At 36.7% G+C, this 19,864-nt stretch overlaps 1 long non-coding RNA gene across 1 annotated transcript in view; it reads right to left on the minus strand.

The window, feature by feature from the left end:
- Positions 1-19,213: 19,213 nt before the first annotated feature.
- LOC123249456 overlaps positions 19,214-19,864 on the minus strand; it is a 6,945-nt gene continuing 6,294 nt past the window's right edge. Inside the window, exon 3 of the long non-coding RNA XR_006506385.1 lies at positions 19,214-19,269. This is a non-coding gene — a long non-coding RNA (uncharacterized LOC123249456). The remainder of the gene's footprint in view (positions 19,270-19,864) is intronic.

Below are 19,864 nucleotides of genomic sequence, written 5' to 3' on the forward strand. Positions count from 1 at the left end.
ATACAATTGATTTAGCTCCTTATAAATTTGAGTAATTAGACCTAGGTCAGAGTTTTTTGTTACAAAGATTTTTTCCCAATTTGTTGTTTCCCTTCTAATTTTGGCTCCGTTGTTGTTGGTTTTGTACAAAAACTATTTAATTTAATGTAATCAAAATTGTTTATTTTAAATTTTGTAATATTTTCTAACTCTTGCTTTGTCTTAAAATCTTTCCTTTTTCATAGACCTGACAGGTATACTATTCTATGTTCACTTAATTTACTTAGAGTTTCCTTCTTTATATTAAAGTCATTCACCCATTCTGAATTTATCTTGGTGTAGGGTGTGAGACCTTCATCTAAACCTAATCTCTCCCATACTGTTTTCCAATTTTCACAGTAGTTTTTGTCAAATAGTGAGCTCTTGTCCCAAAGGCTGGGATCTTTGGGTTTATCATAGACTGTCTTGCTGAGGTCACTTACCCCAAGTCTATTCCACTGATCCTCCCTTCTGTCTCTTAACCAGTACCATATTATTTTGATGACCACTGCTTTATAGTGGTCTGGTACTAGTAGGCCCCCCACCTTCACTTTTTTTTTCATTATTTCCTTTGATATTCTTGATCTTTTGTTCTTTCAAATGAACTTCATTATAGTATTTTCTAATTCAGTAAAAAAGTTTCTTGGTAGTTTGATAAGTATGGCATTAAATAAGTAAATTAATTTGGGTAGGATTGACATTTTTATCATGTTAGCTCATCCTACCCATGAGCAATTAATGTTTTTCCAATTATTTAGATCTAGTTTTAATTGTATGGAAAGCATTTTGTAGTTGTGTTCATATAATTCCTGTATTTGTCTTGGTAAGTAGATTCCTAAATATTTTATATTGTCCAGAGTGATTTTAAATGGAATTTCTCTTTCTAACTTTTTCTGCTGAGTTGTGTTGGAAACATATAGAAATGCCGATGATTTAGGTGGGTTATTTTTTATCCTGCAATCTTGCTAAAGTTATTATTTCCACTAGCTTTTTAGTTGATTCTCTAGGATTCTTTAAGTAGACCATCATATCATCTGCAAAGAGTGACAGCTTAGTCTCCTCATTGCCTATTTTAATACCTTTAATTTCTTTTCCTTCTCTTATTGCTACTGCTAGCATTTCTAGTACAATGTTAAATAATAGAAGTGATAACAGGCATCCTTGTTTCACTCCTGATCTTAATGGGAAGGCTTCTAATTTATCCCCATTGTGGATGATGCTTGCTGATGGCTTTAAATATATACTGTTTGTTATTTTTAGGAAAGGCCCTTCTATTCCTATATTTTCTAGTGTTTTCAATAGGAATGGGTGTTGTATTTTGTCAAAGGCTTTTTCTGCATCTATTGAGTTAATCATGTGATTTCTGTTGGTTCGATTATTGATATGGTCAATTGTGTGGATGGTTTTCGTAATAGTAAACCTTCCTTACATTCCTGTCATAAATCCCACCTGATCATAGTGAATAATCCTCATGATCACTTGGAGTCTTTTTGCTAGTATTCAATTTAAGATTTTATATTCATTAAGGAGATTGGACTATAGTTTTCTTTCTGTTTTTGATCCGACTGGCTTTGGAATCAGAATCATATTTGTTTCATAAAAGGAATTTGGTAGAACTCTGTTGTTTTTAAAAATGATGATGGCCGAGATTAAAAGGAAGAATAGTATTTTTTTTTAATTTTTTTAAACCCTTAACTTCTGTGTATTGACTTATAGGTGGAAGAGTGGTAAGGGTAGGCAATGGGGGTCAAGTGACTTGCCCAGAGTCACACAGCTGGGAAGTGTCTGAGGCTGGATTTGAACCTAGGACCTCCCGCCTCTAGGCCTGGCTCTCAATCCACTGAGCTACCCAGCTGCCCCCAAGAATAGTATTTTAATTAAAGCCATTGCTGATAGAATAAATCATTAGACCACATGCCTGTAAGTATTCAAACTGCTGCCTCAGTCATTTTACCTTTTGTATCTTCGAGCGCCCAGGTAGCTAAAGAGAGAGCACCCCTCCTGACTCCAGGAGTCTTATCCCCTCTCTTACATCATCATACTTCCTGTCTGCCATGAGGAATCATGGGAAATGTAGTTTTCCAAAGTCCCCTAAAATGTCCACACGAAATTTGTCAAACACTATATTGATACATATATTGAGGCTCAATCCTTCCAAATAGAACCCAAGGTGATTTTAACTAACACAACTCCTTCTTTGCTTATTTTGTCATATGGTTTGTATAGTATTAGGATTAGTTGTTCTTTAAATGTTTGATAGAATTCACTTGTGTATCCATCTGGCCCTGAGGATTTTTTCTTAGGGAGTTCTTTGATGGTTTGTTCAATTTCTTTTTCTGATATGGGATTATTTAAATATTCTATTTCTTCTTCTGTTAACCCAGGCAATTTATGCCTTCTTTTTCTCATTTGATGCCCAATAGATTTTGCTCCAGCCTTTTACCTTACCCTTTGTGTGTCTACCTGCCTCATGTGTGTTTCTTTTTTCTTTTTTTTTTTAAACCCTTACCTTCAGTCTTGGAGACAATACCCGTCTCTAGGCCTGGCTCTCAATCCACTGAGCTACCCAGCTGCCCCCACCACGTGTGTTTCTGGTAGACAATATATGGTGGGATTTTGGTTTCTAATCCACTCTACTATTTGCTTCCATTTTATGGGTTGGTTCATCCCATTCACAGAGTTATGATTACCACCTATGTATTCCCCATCATTTTTATTTCTTCTCCTAGTCCTGCCCTTCCTTCACTAATGCTTTCTACACCAGTGTTTTGCTTTTAATCTGTTCCCCGAATCCCCAGCCTTGTTTAACTTCCTTTGCCACCCCCCTTCCTTACTCCCTCTTATTTTTCTTTAGGGTCTATTAAATTCCCTTCCTCCTCTCTTTCCCTCCCTTTTTGTACTCCCCACCCCATTCCCCACCTTGGTTTTTCCCTCTCAACTATCCTGTAGGGTAAGATAGATTTCAGTACTACGATGTATCTAGATGCTCTTCCCTCTCAGAATTGATTCCACTGAGAGTAAGGTTTAAATATTATCTATTAGCCCTCTCTTCCTCTCCTTCTTATAATAGTATTCGTCCCCTCCCCTTCCCATGAGCCTCTTTATATGGTATAGATTATCCTATTTTTCTTATTTCTTCAAGTTTCTCTTGATGCCATCTTCTATTCCCCCTTTTCTTTTTTGTATATCTTCTTAAAGTACTCACTACCCAAACCTTTACCTGTGAATAATTCTTCTAACTACTATAATAGTAAATACAATTTTTGACAGTTACAAATAGGAATATAAAGAATTTGACCTTTTTAAGCCCTAAAAATATTTTCCCCTCTCTTTCTTATTTACCTTTTCATGTTTCTCTTGATTTTTGTGTTTGTACATCAAATTATCTGTTCAGTTCTGATCTTTTCCTTATAAAAACTTAGAACTCTTCTATTTCATTAAATGCCCATACTTTCCCCCTGGAAGTATATAGTCAATTTTGATGGGTAGGTAATCCTTGGTTATAGACCCAATTCTCTTGCCTTTCTGAATATCATATTCCAGGCCTTGCAGTCCTTTAGAGTAGAGGCTGCCAGATCCTGTGTAATCCTGATTGGTATTCCTTGATATCTGAATTGTCTCTTTCTGGCTTCTTGTGATATTTTACCTTAGCTCAGAAGCTCTTAAATTTGACAATCACATTCCTGGGGGTTCTCTTTTAAGGATTTAATGTAGAGGGTGATCTATGGATTCCTTCAATGTCTATTTTGCCCTCTTGTTGAAGAAAATCAGGGCAATTTTCTTGAAAATTTTCATGTAGCATGATGTCAAGGTTTCTGTTTATTTCTAGGTTTTCAGTTAGACCTACGATTCTCAAATTGTCTCTTCTAGACAAGTTTTCCAGGTCAGTTGTTTTTTTCAATGAGAAAATTCTGGTCTCCAATTTCCTTATCATTTCATTTTATTTTGGGGCTTCTTTTTCCAAGTGGGAGTTTCTTTCTTTTAAACTACTATTTTCTTTCTTAACTATTTCCCCCTTTTCTTGCCAAGTTTCTTCTATCTTTCTAATTTGGTTCATAATTTCAAATCTGAGCTCCTCAAGAGCTTGTGGCCAATTTCCATTTTTTGTTTTGGAAGGTTTGGATGTGTTTATTTGTCATCTTCTGCTGTCTCCTCTGTGGTTTGTAATTTTTCTGCATAAAAATTATCTAGGGTCAAGGTTTTTTTTTCTTGTTTCTTTTGGCAGTTATAGATTGTAGTTCTTGGTTGTTTGTGGCCATTCCTTTGTTCCTTCCTGGTCAGAAGTCTGAGTGAGGAGGGTGGGCAATCTTTGTATTGAGCTCCAGAGAGGTTTTTGCCCTGAGGCAATTTTTTGAGTCTCTGCATTATCTGCTGTGTGTAGCCCCTCTCTGCCCAATTTCCATACCTGATCTCCACATTTCCTCAGCCTCCTGGGGTCCCAAGTCTCGCTGCTCTCAGGGGTAAATCTGTGGTGTCCTCTGTAATGCAGGGATTTGTGCATTGCAATATTGGCCTAGGCTAAGCTGTCAGTTACCCTGAATGGAATCTTGCACCTCAGCCAGCCCTCCCTCCCATGAACCTTGCAGTTGCTCCACACTTGCTCTGTCTCTGGTGCCATAGGTGAAGTGGGAGAAGGGTGATGAGCTCACTCTTTGGTGGGAGTAATTTTGTTCCCTTTTAGCTTGGAAATGCCCAAACTCTGCCTACTTTCAATGCTGCACCCTTCAGTGGATCCCCTTTGCTCATCTGATCTTGGTTATTGTCCTTTTGAGGTACTTTATATTGGTTTGGCGGAGAGGAAAGAAAATGCCTTGCTTCTAGTCTGGGGCCATCTTAACCTGGAAGTCTCTGCTGTGAAGATTTTTATTAACTGATTGAACTCTTTTTATTCTAGCTTTGCTTATTTTCTTCAAGTAAAACTTATGATTTTATGTGATCAAAATTACCTCATCTGTCTTTTTTGATCATGTCTATCCTTTGTTCAGTTAAAGATTCAACCTTCAAAAGCCGATTTTCTATTTTATGAAGTCTGAGCATCTGATAACATTTCATCGAGTTGAAACCTAAGCCCTTCTGTTTTGTGATCATTTGGACAGAAACAAAGTTAAAATTTACTTTTGCAGTAACAGTGAGAAAAGAGGTTTACTAATCATGTTAATTATGTAAATGTAAACCTGGAGACAAGGACAAAAAATAAGTGTTTTATAATATATTGGAAGGAGCTGCTTACTTATTAATAATAACTCAGCTAATTTAAAATTTTTCTTATTTGGACATCGTAGGGTCTTATGATGCCAAAAGTGTTAGATTTAGTGTCAGATGTCTAAGTTCCAAAGGAATAAGTCAGTTTCCTCAACTATGAGATTGAGAAGCTTGATCAAGATGACTTCTTAAAGTCTCTTCCAGCTCCTAAATCTATTCCTATGACTAACATATAAAATTAAGAATAATAATTTTAAATATGAAAAGAGCTCAGGAGACACTTAGGTGGCTCAGTGGATTGAGAACCAGGACTAGAGATGGGAGGTCTTGTGTTCAAATGTGGCCTCAGACACTTCCTAGCTGGGCAATGCTGGGGAAGTTACTTAATCCCCATTGCCTAGCTCTTACCACTCTTCTGCCTTGGAACTAATACACAGTATCAATTCTAAGACAAAAAGTAAGAGTTAAAAAAAAGAGCTCAGGAGAAGTAGAATATCTCTACATTTTGAAAGGAAATACATTTTTGTAAACAGATTCCATGAAATGATACAATTCTCTTCTCTGGCATTGATGTTCCCGGTTCACAAAGAAGTTCCCCCTCTTATTTGTCCCATAACAAACAATGCCACTTAATAAGTGCATTTGAGAAGAACAGAACAAATTGCTCTATGTGGTTGGAAATGGGAAGCAGAATTTTAGTTTTTTAAATACAGAGAATAAACAGAGAGAGATTAATGTATTGAGCAGAATCTGTTTGTCTGGGGCATGATAGATAGAGCACCAAGCTAAGAGAAGGAAAGATTTAGGTTCAAATCTGGCCTCAAACATTTCCTAGCTGTGTTACCGTAGGCAAGTCATTTAACTCGATTTGCCTAGCCTTTGCCCTTCTGTCTCAGAGTTGTTACTAAGGTTTTTTTTGTTTTAATCTATACTTGTCTTTTCTCTGCCTACTAGCTGGCTGCTTCAGGAAGGCAAGAGTTAAGAGCATCACAGATGTAAGACTGGAGGGAATCTCAAAGGATACCTAGTCACAGTCTCTTCTGTCCCTGATAAGGAACTTGTACCCTAGAAGCTAAGTAACTCGCCCAAGTTTTCACAATTAATATCACAGAGGGGATTTGAACTCTTAACTCTGGAATAGATGCTCTTTCCATCACGGCTTTGAATTTTATCATTCTCCCATTGCTTAACACATGGCTCTACAATAATAAAGTGTTCAATAAATGTTTGGGTTTATGTTGTGTTTGTATTATTCTTTCCCAATTAAAAAAAAATCTCCCCAAGATCCTGAAATTTCTTTTATGGGCTATTGATTTGAGGTAGATTGCTCCATTTATTTTTCAGAGCTAAGCATTAGTCTAAAACTACATATCTCTATAGTCTGAATTTGAAATACGGTTCACATAGAAAATTCTATGTCCTTCATATTCCATAGGCTCCCCTGAGCTGCTTATGTTAATGAATTCTTGCCTCCAACATGGGCATCCAAAATTGGCAATTCCCCATCCTGAAGGGAGCATCAAGATCTTTATCTCTACTTCCTTAACACCCTTCTTACAAGGTGCCTTTGGAGTCCTTTGCAAATATTAAATATTTAATTAGTCCTTTTAGAGTCTTCCCTGAGTCAGAGGCAGCAAATAGAAGAGTTGGGCTGGATAGGAAGCAAGCCTCTTGGAACAGCAAAAAGGAAAATATGAGCATGAATTAGTGATAATAACTTGGTTCATTGCATTCAGGCCCAAAGATTGTTTCAGATAAATCCCCTTGAGTAAAATAGTAGGATGATAATTAAAACGGGCCTTTACTAGAACTACAATGATCACTTTTTTTGTACACTCTCCAGGATGCCAAAATAACCAGTTAATTTCATTTTTTTTAAGTCAGTCTCTTCAATTGAGAAACCAGAAAGTACAGGGAATAGAGGGCCAGTTCTGGAGACAGGAAGAGCCAAGTTCAAATTTGACCCCAGATACTTATTAATTCTGTCACCCTTGGCAATTCACTTAACCTCTGTCTGCCTTTCAGTGTCCACATCTGTAAAATGGGGATAATAACAGTACCCAGAATTGTAGAATGTCAGGATAATACCATCTGTAAACAGGAGCATTTGGAAGAGTTTACAATAATAATAATAATAATAATAATAATAATAATAATAATAATAATAATAATAATAATAATTCAGGGTTGTTGTGAGGATCAAATGAGATAATATTTGTAAATAAAAGACTTAGCACAGTGCCTGGTACATAGTAAACACTATATAAATGTTGGCTATTATTATGACTAATAAGTTCAAAAAACAATAATAGTTCAATCAGTTTGGGGAAAGTTTGAGGTTTTTTGTTAAATCTGTAAACATGGCCATTTAGGACATTCAAATTCACCCATGGATTTACATTTTCTTCTATCCAAATGGTGCCATCTTACTTTCTTGGGGGTTCTCCCTGTCTGAGACATTGGGTGAGTTTTAGACTGCCAAAGAAAATCACCATTAGGGAATAGGGTCTAGACCAGTGATTCCCAAAGTGGGCACCACCACCCCCTGGTGGGTGCTGCAGCAATCCAGGGGAGTGGTGATGGCCACAGGTGCATTTATCTTTCCTATTAATTGCTATTAAAATTTTTTAAATTAATTTCCAGGGGGCTAAGTAATATTTTTTCTGGAAAGGAGGCGGTAGGCCAAAAAAGTTTGGGAACCACTGGTCTAGACCCTCACTTAATAACAACAGTAACAACAAACATACAGGCTTTATTATAGCTCTTTCAAGGTAAAGTGACCCACTTAAGGATATGCAGTTAGTGAGTCAGATGCAAAGCTCCAGCCTGTTGACTCCATTTCTAGGGCACCTTCAATCAATCAATTACAAGTATTTATTATAGCAACTAGGTGAAGCAATGGATAGAACTCTCAACTTGGAGTCAGGAAGACCTGAGTTCAAATGTGACCTCAAGATACTTACTGCCTGGGGATCCTGGCCAAGTCACTTGACCTCCATCTCTTTCAGTTTCCTCATCTATAAAATGGGGATAATAATAACATCTATTTCTCATACCTGTTGTAAGGATCACAAAAGATATTGGTAAAGTGTTTTTCAAACCTTCAAGTGCAGTATAAGTGCTATCACCATCATCATTAACATAACAATGATGAAACAGCTACTAAGCATACTGGGTTAGGTGCTGGGGCCATGAGTATAAAGAATAAAAATATCCCTTTGCCCAAAGATTTTGTAGCCTATATGATATGAAGTCTATGACTATAATTCCCAATAGAAAAATGTGGTCTTTTTTTAAAAACTCTTATTATGTATTGATTTTAAGACTGAAGAGCTATAAGGATTAGGCAATGGGGTTTAAGTGACTTGCCTTGGGTCACAAGTATTTGAGGCCACATTTGAATCCAGGTCCTCCCAACTCCGGGGTTGATGTTCTATCCAATGTGCTACCCAGCCGTCCCTGAAAAACGTAGACTTGAAGTCTTTCCTCCAAGTTGATTCCCATGATGAGGAATTAAGATCACAGGATATTTCAATATGGATTAAATGAGAAATAACTTTTTTGGTGATCCTCTAATAACTAAAAATCAAGTGAGGAATAAAACATAAAAAAAATGCCTCGACAATATCTTTCTCACTATAATAGAGGATATTTCTTTCAGAGTCCAAATGGAAGGGAGAACAATCCTTATAAAGAGATAGCAATGTGGTTAGTGGAATTCAATTCAGGAAAGATCTGGGTTGGCATTATACTCCTGACTCTTACTAGCTGTGTGACTATGGTCAAATCATTTAACTGCAGAGAACCCCATTTCTCTCTTCTTTAAAGGAAGGATAATACAGAGAATACTAACTTACAGGGTAGTGACTATGAGGATCCATATTGTAGGATAGCATATATAAAGACTTTTACACACCTTAAAATTGTGAATTATTATTATTATGGTGAACTTCTCCAAAACTTTCCTGTTTACAGATGATACTATGCACAGTATCAACCCCTGAAATTATACTGAGCTTCAAGAAGGCTCACAACCAATCAAAAGAATCTAAGCCAAAAAACAAAGCAGGAAAAAAAAAGTGGGAAATGCTTATTTTCCAGACAGGAGCATGCAGTTACAAAGCTGAGATATTTGTTCACATATCTCATGCAGCCCTTGCAAATGGAACAAGGAGTTAGGTCCAGAATAGAACCGAAGATGAAAGGCAAATGATGTAACACTTTCGATTACTCCAGAAATCTCATTGAAAAAAATAAATCCAACTTCTTAAGACCAATTTTCTTCTGGTGATGAAAGATAGCTGGCACTCGTGAAGCACCAAACTCTCCAAAGAATCAAAAGTGTGCATCACCTAAAGGATAATGGAGAGGTCAGTAGTGGACATAAGTAGGACATGGCATATAACCAACAATGATTAAAGAAATGGCAGAAAAGATACCATTAATCAATCAACAAATATCTACTAAGTACTGGGGATATGAGTACAAAGAATAAAACAATCCCTACGCCCAAGAAACTTAACTTCTAATGAAAACTGACAAGCATACAAAAAAATACAGCATAAATATAAAGCCAATGAATGCAGATATATGCAAATTAGCTAAATATATAGAGGTTTGGATGGAATGGCACTCATAGTTGGGGAGATAAGGAAAGAATCCATATCCAAAATGGCGCCCATACTGCATTAAAGAGAGAGGAAAAAAAACTACAAAATTAATAGAAAAGCAAAATTAGAGAAGACAAAATAGGACAACCCTACATGCTGTTTTAGGGTCTTCATTATTCAAGAAAACCTATTCAAGAAAAGCACACTGAATGAGGTAGCCCCTATGAAAGATTAATGGGATAAGAGGATGAGAAGGCCTAGAGAGATTACAGTCTGCACCATTAAAGGAATTATCTGCTACACTAAGGAGATCCTAGATCCATTGAAGAAGTATTAAAGAAATACAAATAAAATAAATCATTTAAGCAAGAGAGATGGCATTTCTGAGCTCAGTGCACTTATTAATATTTGACTTTCTCAGCAAAATACTGACAGTAAAGATAAAGATAATGAAAAATAATCCAACCCACAATCCAGTGAAAATCCCCTTAGAACCTGAGAATAATCATGGAAAGGACTTTTTTTCAGTGTCCTAAATTAACCAGCTGGAATTATGTTTTAATTAGTAATTGATTTAATTATTTTTAATTAAAGACTTTCCTTAGTGGGAAAACTTGTCTTTGATTTAGTAATGGAACACTTCATCCCCAGCCCAGTTCTTTTCTATTTTTTCAAAAACCTTTACCTTTTGTCTTAGAATCAATACTAAGAATTGGGTCCAAGGCAGAAGAGTGATAAAGGAGAGGTAATTAGGGTTAAGTGACTTGGTCAGGGTCACAAAGCTAGGAAATGTCTGAGGCCACATTTGAACTCAGGACATCCCATCTCTAGGCTTGGTCCTCTATTTTCTGAGCCACCTGGTTGCCTGCTGCTGAGTTATTTTCCATAGAATCAGACATTTAGGGGACTGAGCATGAAAATACAAACCCACCAAATTTGTCTCAGCCCTAACACAAACATAAGAATTGAGAAACTGAAACCGACACTCTTCATTCCCCGAGTACGAAGCATCATAGAACAAAACTAGGGAATCGCTCTATGCTTCTGTTTTCCAACCAAAAGTCACAATGGATATAAATCAGGGAGAAATAAGCAAATAAATAAATAAATAATGACTTTGGAACAAGGGGGCCAGGGGAGCTGGGAGGAAAGAAAGGTTTTGTTATTGAAGGAGAAGTGAGAGAGACACAGTGAATATAATAAGCAGGGAAACACTGCCCAGTGGTATTTCTCCAACCTGGGCTGACTCTGAGTGAGTGGTCACTTGTTCTGCGAATACCTTAAGAATTTGAGAGAGCAGTGGGAGAATGGTCAATCGATTTCCTAAAATTATCACAAATGTTATTCATGGCTTACCAAGCTTAATTAAGAAGACTGTTTGGGATTGATAAGCACTATCATAAAGCTTTCTCATGACCTGATTTTGTTCACTCATCAAACCTACTATTTGATACTGACCTGTTACTGCTGCTCCAGGGAGATGATGGGATTTTGATCAGAATCATCAGAACCGAGCAATAAAATACACTCACTGGAAACTGCTTGGGGAGTTTCACTCTTTTAATCCAAAATATCTGCTTTCCAGCAAGCTATCAAAACGTATATATCTGTCTAAATTCTATCCAAACCATGATGGAAATCTTTCATGGCGTTTCTCCATTATCTGTTGTACCCTACACACAGCTGCCAAAATGCTGTTCCTTGAGCACAGGATTGATCCTGTCACTCTCCTCTTCAACAAGTTTCAGTGGCTTCCACTTGCCTCCAGAATAAAACAGGGACTCCTTTGTTGTCATTCAGTCATATCTGGCTGAGTTTTTTAGCAAAGATACCAGAGTCATTTGCTATTTCCTTCTCTGGTATGTCCCCATTTTATGGATGAGGAACTGATGCTATACAATGACTCCAAATATTATATTTTATAAGATTTATTAATAATCACCAGAAGTAAAGGATAAAAAAAAGGTAGTTATCTAACAAAATAAAAAAAAAAAAACAATAACACGTGTTCAAACTAATCCATCTGCTCAAAATTCCCACGTTCACAGCTGCCCTCACAGGAAGAGAAGAGACCTAGACACAGAACTCCACCCAATTTTTCTCCTGTCTACATCAGCACATACAGACAAGAAGTCAGTGGGCTCCTAGGTAATGTAGTTCAAAGGTACAAGATTTCCAATTACACAATACTAAAAGAGGTTAAGTGACTTGTCCACATTCACATAGCTGGTAAGAGTCTGAGACCAAATTCGAACTCAGGTTTTCCAGACTCCAGGTCCAGTACACTAACCACTACACCCACCAAGCTGCTCCTTTATTTGGCATTTTAATAATATGGATTTGAGTTCAAATATGGCCTCAGATGCTTCCCTGTTCTTTGACTCTGAGCAAGTCACTGAATCCCATTTGCCCAGCCTTGGTGTTCTTCTGCCTTGGAACCAATGCCCAATATTGATTCTAAGACTGAAAGTAAGGGTTTTTAAAAATAAATAAATGATACAGACCTTAGTTCTTAGTGCACTAAACACTTTACAAACATTTCATTTAATCTCTACAATAATCCTGGAGGGCAAGTTTTTAATCATGATTTATTTCTATTTTTATTATAGTCTATTATTCCCATTTTACAGGTAAAGAAATCAAGACAAACGGAGGTTAAATGACTTGTCCAAGGTCACAGAGAAATCAGTCTCTGAGGTCAAATTTGAATTTGGCTCTTCTTGACTCCAAGTCCAGTACTCTGTGCATTATTGTGCCTAGGAAATAGAGTTTTTTACAGGTTCACGATACAGCCAACTCTCCAACTCCTTTGTTTACTTCTTTAAAGAGAACTTATAAGCCATTATATTCCATTTTTTTTGGTATCATCTTTATGTGTTCTTGTTTCATTTATACTAAGAATACCAGGATAGACACATTTTAGTTCCTCAAGTCACCATTTATTAGTCAATCAATAAACATTTGGATTTTGGGGAGGTTTTTTTTTTAATTCAAAGATATCTTGTTTTCCCATTACATGTAATAACAATTTTCAACATACATTTTCTGAAATTATAAGATCCAAATTGTCTCCCTTTTCTCTTTCCCTCCCCCTTCCCAGAGATGGCAAGCAATTCAGTTTGGATTACATACGTATTATCACACAAAACACACTTCCATCAATAAATTTTGTTAAATGTGCCAGGTATGTGCCATGCTAACTGCCAAGGATTCAAAGTTAAAACAATGAACTCATTTTCAGAGTATTAACAATTCATTAATTTTATAGACAGTTTAAAAACTTCATGTTCTCGCCCCACACCATCTGCTTTTGGTCACCCTGCATGTCCCACCATTACTGGGGAGAGAGGAGAGGGCCACACGTGATATTGTCTATTTTTCTTTGTTTCATCAGTTTGTATGGCCCAAGAATGATGGGCATTGTGGCACTGTGGACAGAGCTCTGGCATCAAAGGATCTGAGTTCAAATCCCATCTCTGACACCACCTATGTGACTTTGGGCAAGACTTCTAGGATCTTCCAGTTCACACAAGCAATGATGCTCTGACCAACCTGGTTGGTGATGAGCAACTACAAACTGAACTAGCCTGATCCTTATGTACTGGTGACAACCATTCCCCAAGGCTCCACATTAAAAAATATTTCTACCCTAACATTATCTGCTGATCTCCTGCAGTCCGGTCTTGAAAAAGCATAAGTTTCCCCTGATTTCATGATCAGACATCCTGAATAGGACTTTTGTGGAGGTCATTGTTTAAACCAACAAAATTTTAAACATATCCAATTTCATATGATAGAATAAAGAGAGAATGCATCCCACGAGACAACTTAGAACCGTGAAAATCAAAGCTTTTATTCCCCGTGCTCTATACTAATCTGTTGGTCAGTTTGTAACAAACTTACCAGCAATAAAATATAAAAATTGACCTTGTCATTGTTTCTTCTACATTAAGACTATGCTATACTTGTCCCCCGTTTTCCAGAACATTTCTTTTATCATTATAATGTTTATCATGAGGGTCCTTGAAATTATTCATGAATCAGATTACATTTTTCTTTAAAACATTTTTTTTAAAAAAAACACGTTCCAGACATCCCCTAAGTAATACACTGTACCTGCTGTCTGAGGACCAGCTAAGCTCACTGCCTACAGAGAAACTTATCACCAGCTGGTACCAATGGAGAAGAGGTAATTTCAGGGTTTATAAAAGTAAGGTACTTAGAAGCTTGAGCCAAATAAGGTATGAAGGTAGATGTTGGCTTCTCTCACATGGCTTCACAAATGCCCTTCAATCTTTATCCCTAAAGGCCTTGATATTAAAGTCCAGGGATTCTTCCTTAGCCTGGACTGTCTATTGTAATGAATTATATGGAGGTTTAGCCATGTGAACATACTCACTAAGCTACCATATCATTCTGTGTCTGGATCAGAAGGCATGAAGAAAAGCCACCTTAGAAAGTAAATGGCAAAACAGTCACTGATTTTTAAGTTCATATGTTTTATCGATGTGAGACAACGAGGAAAACAGCCTCATCAAGACTGAATGAAAGATAAATACATCCCAGCATCACCTAAGGTATTTCAAAAGTAAAACCAAAGAACCAGAAACAAGTTCCAAATATGCTAAGATACATTTAAGGGCATAGACCAAAAAAGGACCCTGATAATGAGGATAATAATATTTCTACTACCTACCTCCTAGGGCTTTGGTCCCTGATATACTGGTAAATGTTTACAACTGGGTCTCTGGGGGGATTAAAGGACCTACCACACATATTTCAGTTGGATCTGCATTATTAATACTGTGTCCATCACTGTCTTCAGCTTAGACGATCAAGAAAATGATAAACCGAGCCCTGATTTGTAGCATCTATCATGCTACCAATGTTAGTTATGTTGTTAAATGTTAAATTTTCAGTGTGAGCATGTCAAGGGTAAATGCTCACACTGAAAATTTAATAATAAACCTAATTATCCTAGAGTTGGTTTGATGATCCCAACCCTAATGACTAGAATCACGAAAGCTTTGTCACTTCAATTCAGCCAACACTTATTTCTTACTTGTGATAAGCAAGGCACTCTACGAGAACTAGACATTCAAAGATAAACCCCCAATAGTTCCTAATCTCAAGGGCTTTCCATTCAATTGGGGGGTTGAGGAGAAGAGAATGTATACATGTATACAAAAATATATTTAAGTATATGTCTAAAATAATTCCAAAATTAAGAAAGCACTAATAATTGGGCAATAATTATCATTAAGTAATAAAACATAAATAATAATACTTATTATTGTTGTTGTTATTGATATTGTTATTATTAAAAGGCCTAAGGTAGTAGGAACCACATGAGTTGTACTTTAATGGAAGCTAAGTTTTCTAAGAGAGCGTCCAGACCTTGGGAATGTTGTAGGTGGAGAACAGTTAACAACTCAGCTTAATTGAGCTTAAGAATGTCTGAAATGGTCCAAAGAGCCATAAAACTATGCAAACACTTGGACCCAGTAGTACCACCCTACTAGATTTGTATCCCAGAGAGAGATCAAAGATAGGGGGAAAAGACTTACTTGTAAAAAATTATTTCTAGCTACTCTTTTTGTGATGGCAAAGAATTAGAAATTAAATGGTTGTGCATCAATTGGACTACTATTATATAAAAATAGCCAAAAAAAACAAAACCTGGAAAGACTTATATGAAGGGATGCAAAATGAAGTGAGTAGAACCAAGAGAATACTGACCAATGACTCTATGAAAAGCACTATGAAGAGATGTAAAGGTTTGTCCCTGCCCTCTAGAACATTACACTCTTATTAGTGGATAAGACAACATGTATAGTTATAATATATAGTGTTAACCTGAAATCTTGGAGATCCCAAGTTTGTCCCTGTCCCCTGAGAACTCACTGGAGGGAACAGAACATTAGACCTTAAGGTAGACCTATTCAAATGTTAAGTACCCTTTTGTCCTAGTAGTTTCTCCCATTGTATCAAAGTCCTCTCCCTGGTAGTCCAGCCCTTGTGTGGATCTTTCCTTTTTGTATCCCTCATAAAGCATCAGCCTCTCCTGGATAACCCTGTCTTGGACTTCTCATTTCCTTGTAGCCATGGTAATGCCAATCAATCATATTTCCCTGTCCATAGTTCCCCAAATGGGATATAAATTCTCCAAGTTCTATTGTTCTTTGGAGAATCATCTAGCAAGGTACATTCTCCCAGGGATCTGACCCCAGAGCCCCGGGGTGTTAACTCTGTGTAGTTTGGGATGCCTGGCTCTATGATAGCAGCCAATTACTGGACCTCTCTCTTTCTGGATTATAGACTTGGTTTTTCTGACTACTTTAGTAGTTCTGTGTTATTTCTAAGTTAACAATAGCAAGATAAATGCATTCGAGAAATACATAGAAAATATGCTCCTTGAAACCTACAGAGAAAGATTATTAACAACCAGGGAAAAGGTATTTTTCCTGCAAAAGATGCATTTGAACTTAACTTTTAAAGATGGGTATGAACTTAATAGGTGAAAGGAGGGGTGGGAAGAACATTCCAGGGAATATAGACCATCCAATGAAGGTATGAAAGTACCACGTGTACATGAGCTATAGCTAAAGATAGATTAACACTAGGTCATGGAAGATCTTAAGCTACCTGCAAAGGTTGTGAATTTTATTTGGGAAAAGAGAGAAAACTCCTGAAATTTGGAGCAGATAGATAATCTGATTAGGCCTTCAGGAAAGATGTTGGCTGAAGGAAGAAAAAGTGGAGATGGGGAGATTTATATCTAGATTTGAGTTCTATTTCCTTTTTTTTCTTCTGTGTGGCACTGGGCAAATCACTTTAGACTTCTAAGCAGTTTCCTAATTTGTAAAGTGACAATAGCTATAATGCAAAACATCATAGGAGGTGCCTCAAGAAAGCCACAAGACTCCTACCTTTCCCTAGCTGAGACTCAATATTTGCTGTCTTGAGTCATTATCTCTATGGTTAAGACAAGAGGGTAAGATCATTCACTAACTACAGCATACTGAATATGATTTCATTATAGAAGTCCCTCCTCACTGAAGAGACTAAAGTGAGGTGGAAAATTGAGAAAAATATTTGTAGATTTGTTCTTCCTTTATCTATGAAACAAACATTCCTTTTTTATTAAAAAAAAAAACAACTACCTTGTGTTAAATGGTTAAGTGGAATTGTTATGCTAGTTATGGACCCTCTAATAAATTGGAGGAAACTTAGTGGGGGCTCAAGCTAATTATGTACAAGAAAAGTTATCCAAAGCCCTGCAGGACACCCTGGAATCCTGAGGGAAGATACAGCCCATGAAAGAATGAGTCAGGGTGTGTCATGCCACTATCCACTTATTGTTTTCTTTTTCACTTTTTTTTTTAAAAGACTATAAAAGAAAAAAAATTCTATTCATTGCAGATTCCAATCAACTGAATTCTGGTTAACTGGGGGTTTCTGTAAGGTGAAGAGCTGAAAGAAAAAGAAAATATTAGGCTTGATGCTGAAATTTTCATGATGCTTTCATTTTCTTTGCCACAGGCAATGGGAAAAAGTGCTTTCTCCTGCCAGGAACCATTATTATTGTAATTGTATCAGTCTAAGCTAACTGTTTTGAAAACAGTATAACAGTCTTGACTGTAATTGCTAAATTGCTTAAATGTGTTGTCATTTATTTACCAGCCAATTAAGAACAGCAATACATTGAGTTGAAGAGTAGCTCAGTTAAATGGGTTTATTTTTAATCCACCTGAATGTGATCTCTATACTTTCTTCCCTTATTCTAAAATATCACTGCTCTGAGCTTTTGCCCACTTAGCTATCTTTTCTCTCCCCTCACCTCCAATTTCTTTTTCAGGACAATGTCATGCTAATAATTTTTATTAGAAATAATGAAAGATGAGTATTTCTCTGTCTTTATTAAATTCTAGGATCTTAAATTTATAAGTAGAAGAGAACTCAGAGACCATCTAGTTCAAATCTGTGTTTACAAATGAGGAATTCGAGGCCAACAGAATACATGATTCATCCAAAGGCACAGAGATGGTAAGTAGTAAAGCTGGAATTTGAATCCTGGTCTAGATAGGAAATCCTGCCATCTTCCTACTACAACATGCTGTTGCTTCCTTTTGTAAATTTTCTGAAGTACAAGACACAGTCGCCTCCAATAAATATGGTTAGTACCCCAAATGTAGTTGGATATTTTTATTTATTTTGAAAGGAGGAATGATTTCTCAAGGTAAAGGATTGATCTAAACTACCATTTTACATACTGGCTCTAATCTATCAACCAGTTTGTCTATAATCTATAATTATCTATCATCTATATATTATCTATAATCTATAATATGAATATATTAAAATCTATAATCAGGACAACAACTAATGTCCTAGAAGCCTGGCAACAATCCCAATTATCTCCACCATATCCAAAATGAGAAAAACGAAAGCAAATTACAGAGTCAAAGTCAAGTGCCTTGATTCCTGACTTTCTAGTTCTAGTATAATCTCTCGACATGTCAATTTAGAGTAGACATCGAATTTATAGAGGCTTTTAGTCTCCATTTTGATCTTAGGTGGTCTATCAGACTAAAATCAGAAATGGTAGGGTTTTCAGCATATGGGAGAGAGCTGTATTGATTGGGATAATCCCCATTATAACTCCATTCTTCAGATTTATAATGGCTATCAGAGCCAAAAAAGACAAAAAGAGATGTTTTCTTCCTTTAATCAACTGGAAATGCATTAGTTCTCTAGACTTTTAATTACAAACTTTGCAGATAGACTTTCCACAAAGAAATCATCAATATTTTTACATTTTTCCAGATAAATGTAGCATAGGTCCCACATGAATATGATATCTCTGACAGCTCCCCAAATTCAGTGTGAGACCTTTTGGTAATTATAATTAAACAAACAGGATTTAAGCTCTCATTCAATACATATTCCTTCAAAAGAGCAGGCAGGAACCATAAACCAAACTGTAAAGCATTTAATTGGGACAGAGTAGCAGAGTAAATAATGGAGAAATATCAAGAAGCAGATACATTCTTAGTCTCCTAGAGTGAAAAAGTTACAATCTCATTCAAATTTCAGGGAAAGCAGAGCAACTCTTGCTCTGAGGTGAGGAAGGGCTGCATTATGACTGCATCATTGCCTTTGGCAGCTCTGTCTCCTGGTAGCCTAAGTTTATCCAAGTCCCCTCTCCTAAGGGCTTTGGTGGGGTCCTTTGCTGCTGTTGTTCCATCTTACTTCCACAGGCTATCTACTTCATGTCAGCAGTTGCTTCCCAGTGTCTTGAAGCAATCATCTCTTGCTTCTTCACCAAGTTGCTGCTGTCATCTATTGAAGGTACCATCTGCTGCCATGTTTTTTTTTTTTTCCCCTCAAGTTAGAGAGTATTGTCACTGCTCTTTTCTGAGATGGCTGGCCAGCATGCCTTGGAAGATAAACAATATATTTTAGGTTTTTTGCTTGGGAAGTCTTTACCACATAAAACTAAAAGTAAAAAAAGTGAGGGGGTGGAAAGTGGGGAAAATGTTAAGACCTTTTGTTCATTTCCCACCCTCCAAGAAAACATTTCTGGCACTCATTCCTATTCTAAGCAGCCCACCCCAGGGCCATTTAAATTACCTTGAGGCTTCAAAGTGACACTTGGCAACAGTGGAGGGAGAGGGATGAAACTGGTAACACTTGTTCTGAATTCTTGACATTAAATCAAATGTTCTTTTTCCCCTATCCAAGTAATAATAACTTGTGGGGAACCACATTTTATCCATACAGTTCCAACTCCTTCAACAGATGTGATCAATTTTTTTCAACACAACTGAAAAAAAGTTCAATTATCTTCAATTTACATATTAAGAAATTGACTCATAAGAGATGGCCTGTCAGGTTAAATGTCAGTAAGATTTAATATAGTCAAAATGCCACAAGGGAAGAAAATGTAATTATAATTTCAACCAGCCAATCAGCCACACATATTCTCTCTCTCTCTCTCTCTCTCTCTCTCTCTCTCTCTCTCTCTCTCTCTC

The sequence above is a fragment of the Gracilinanus agilis genome, chromosome 5, assembly GCF_016433145.1.
Source record: "Gracilinanus agilis isolate LMUSP501 chromosome 5, AgileGrace, whole genome shotgun sequence".
NCBI lineage: Eukaryota > Metazoa > Chordata > Mammalia > Didelphimorphia > Didelphidae > Gracilinanus > Gracilinanus agilis.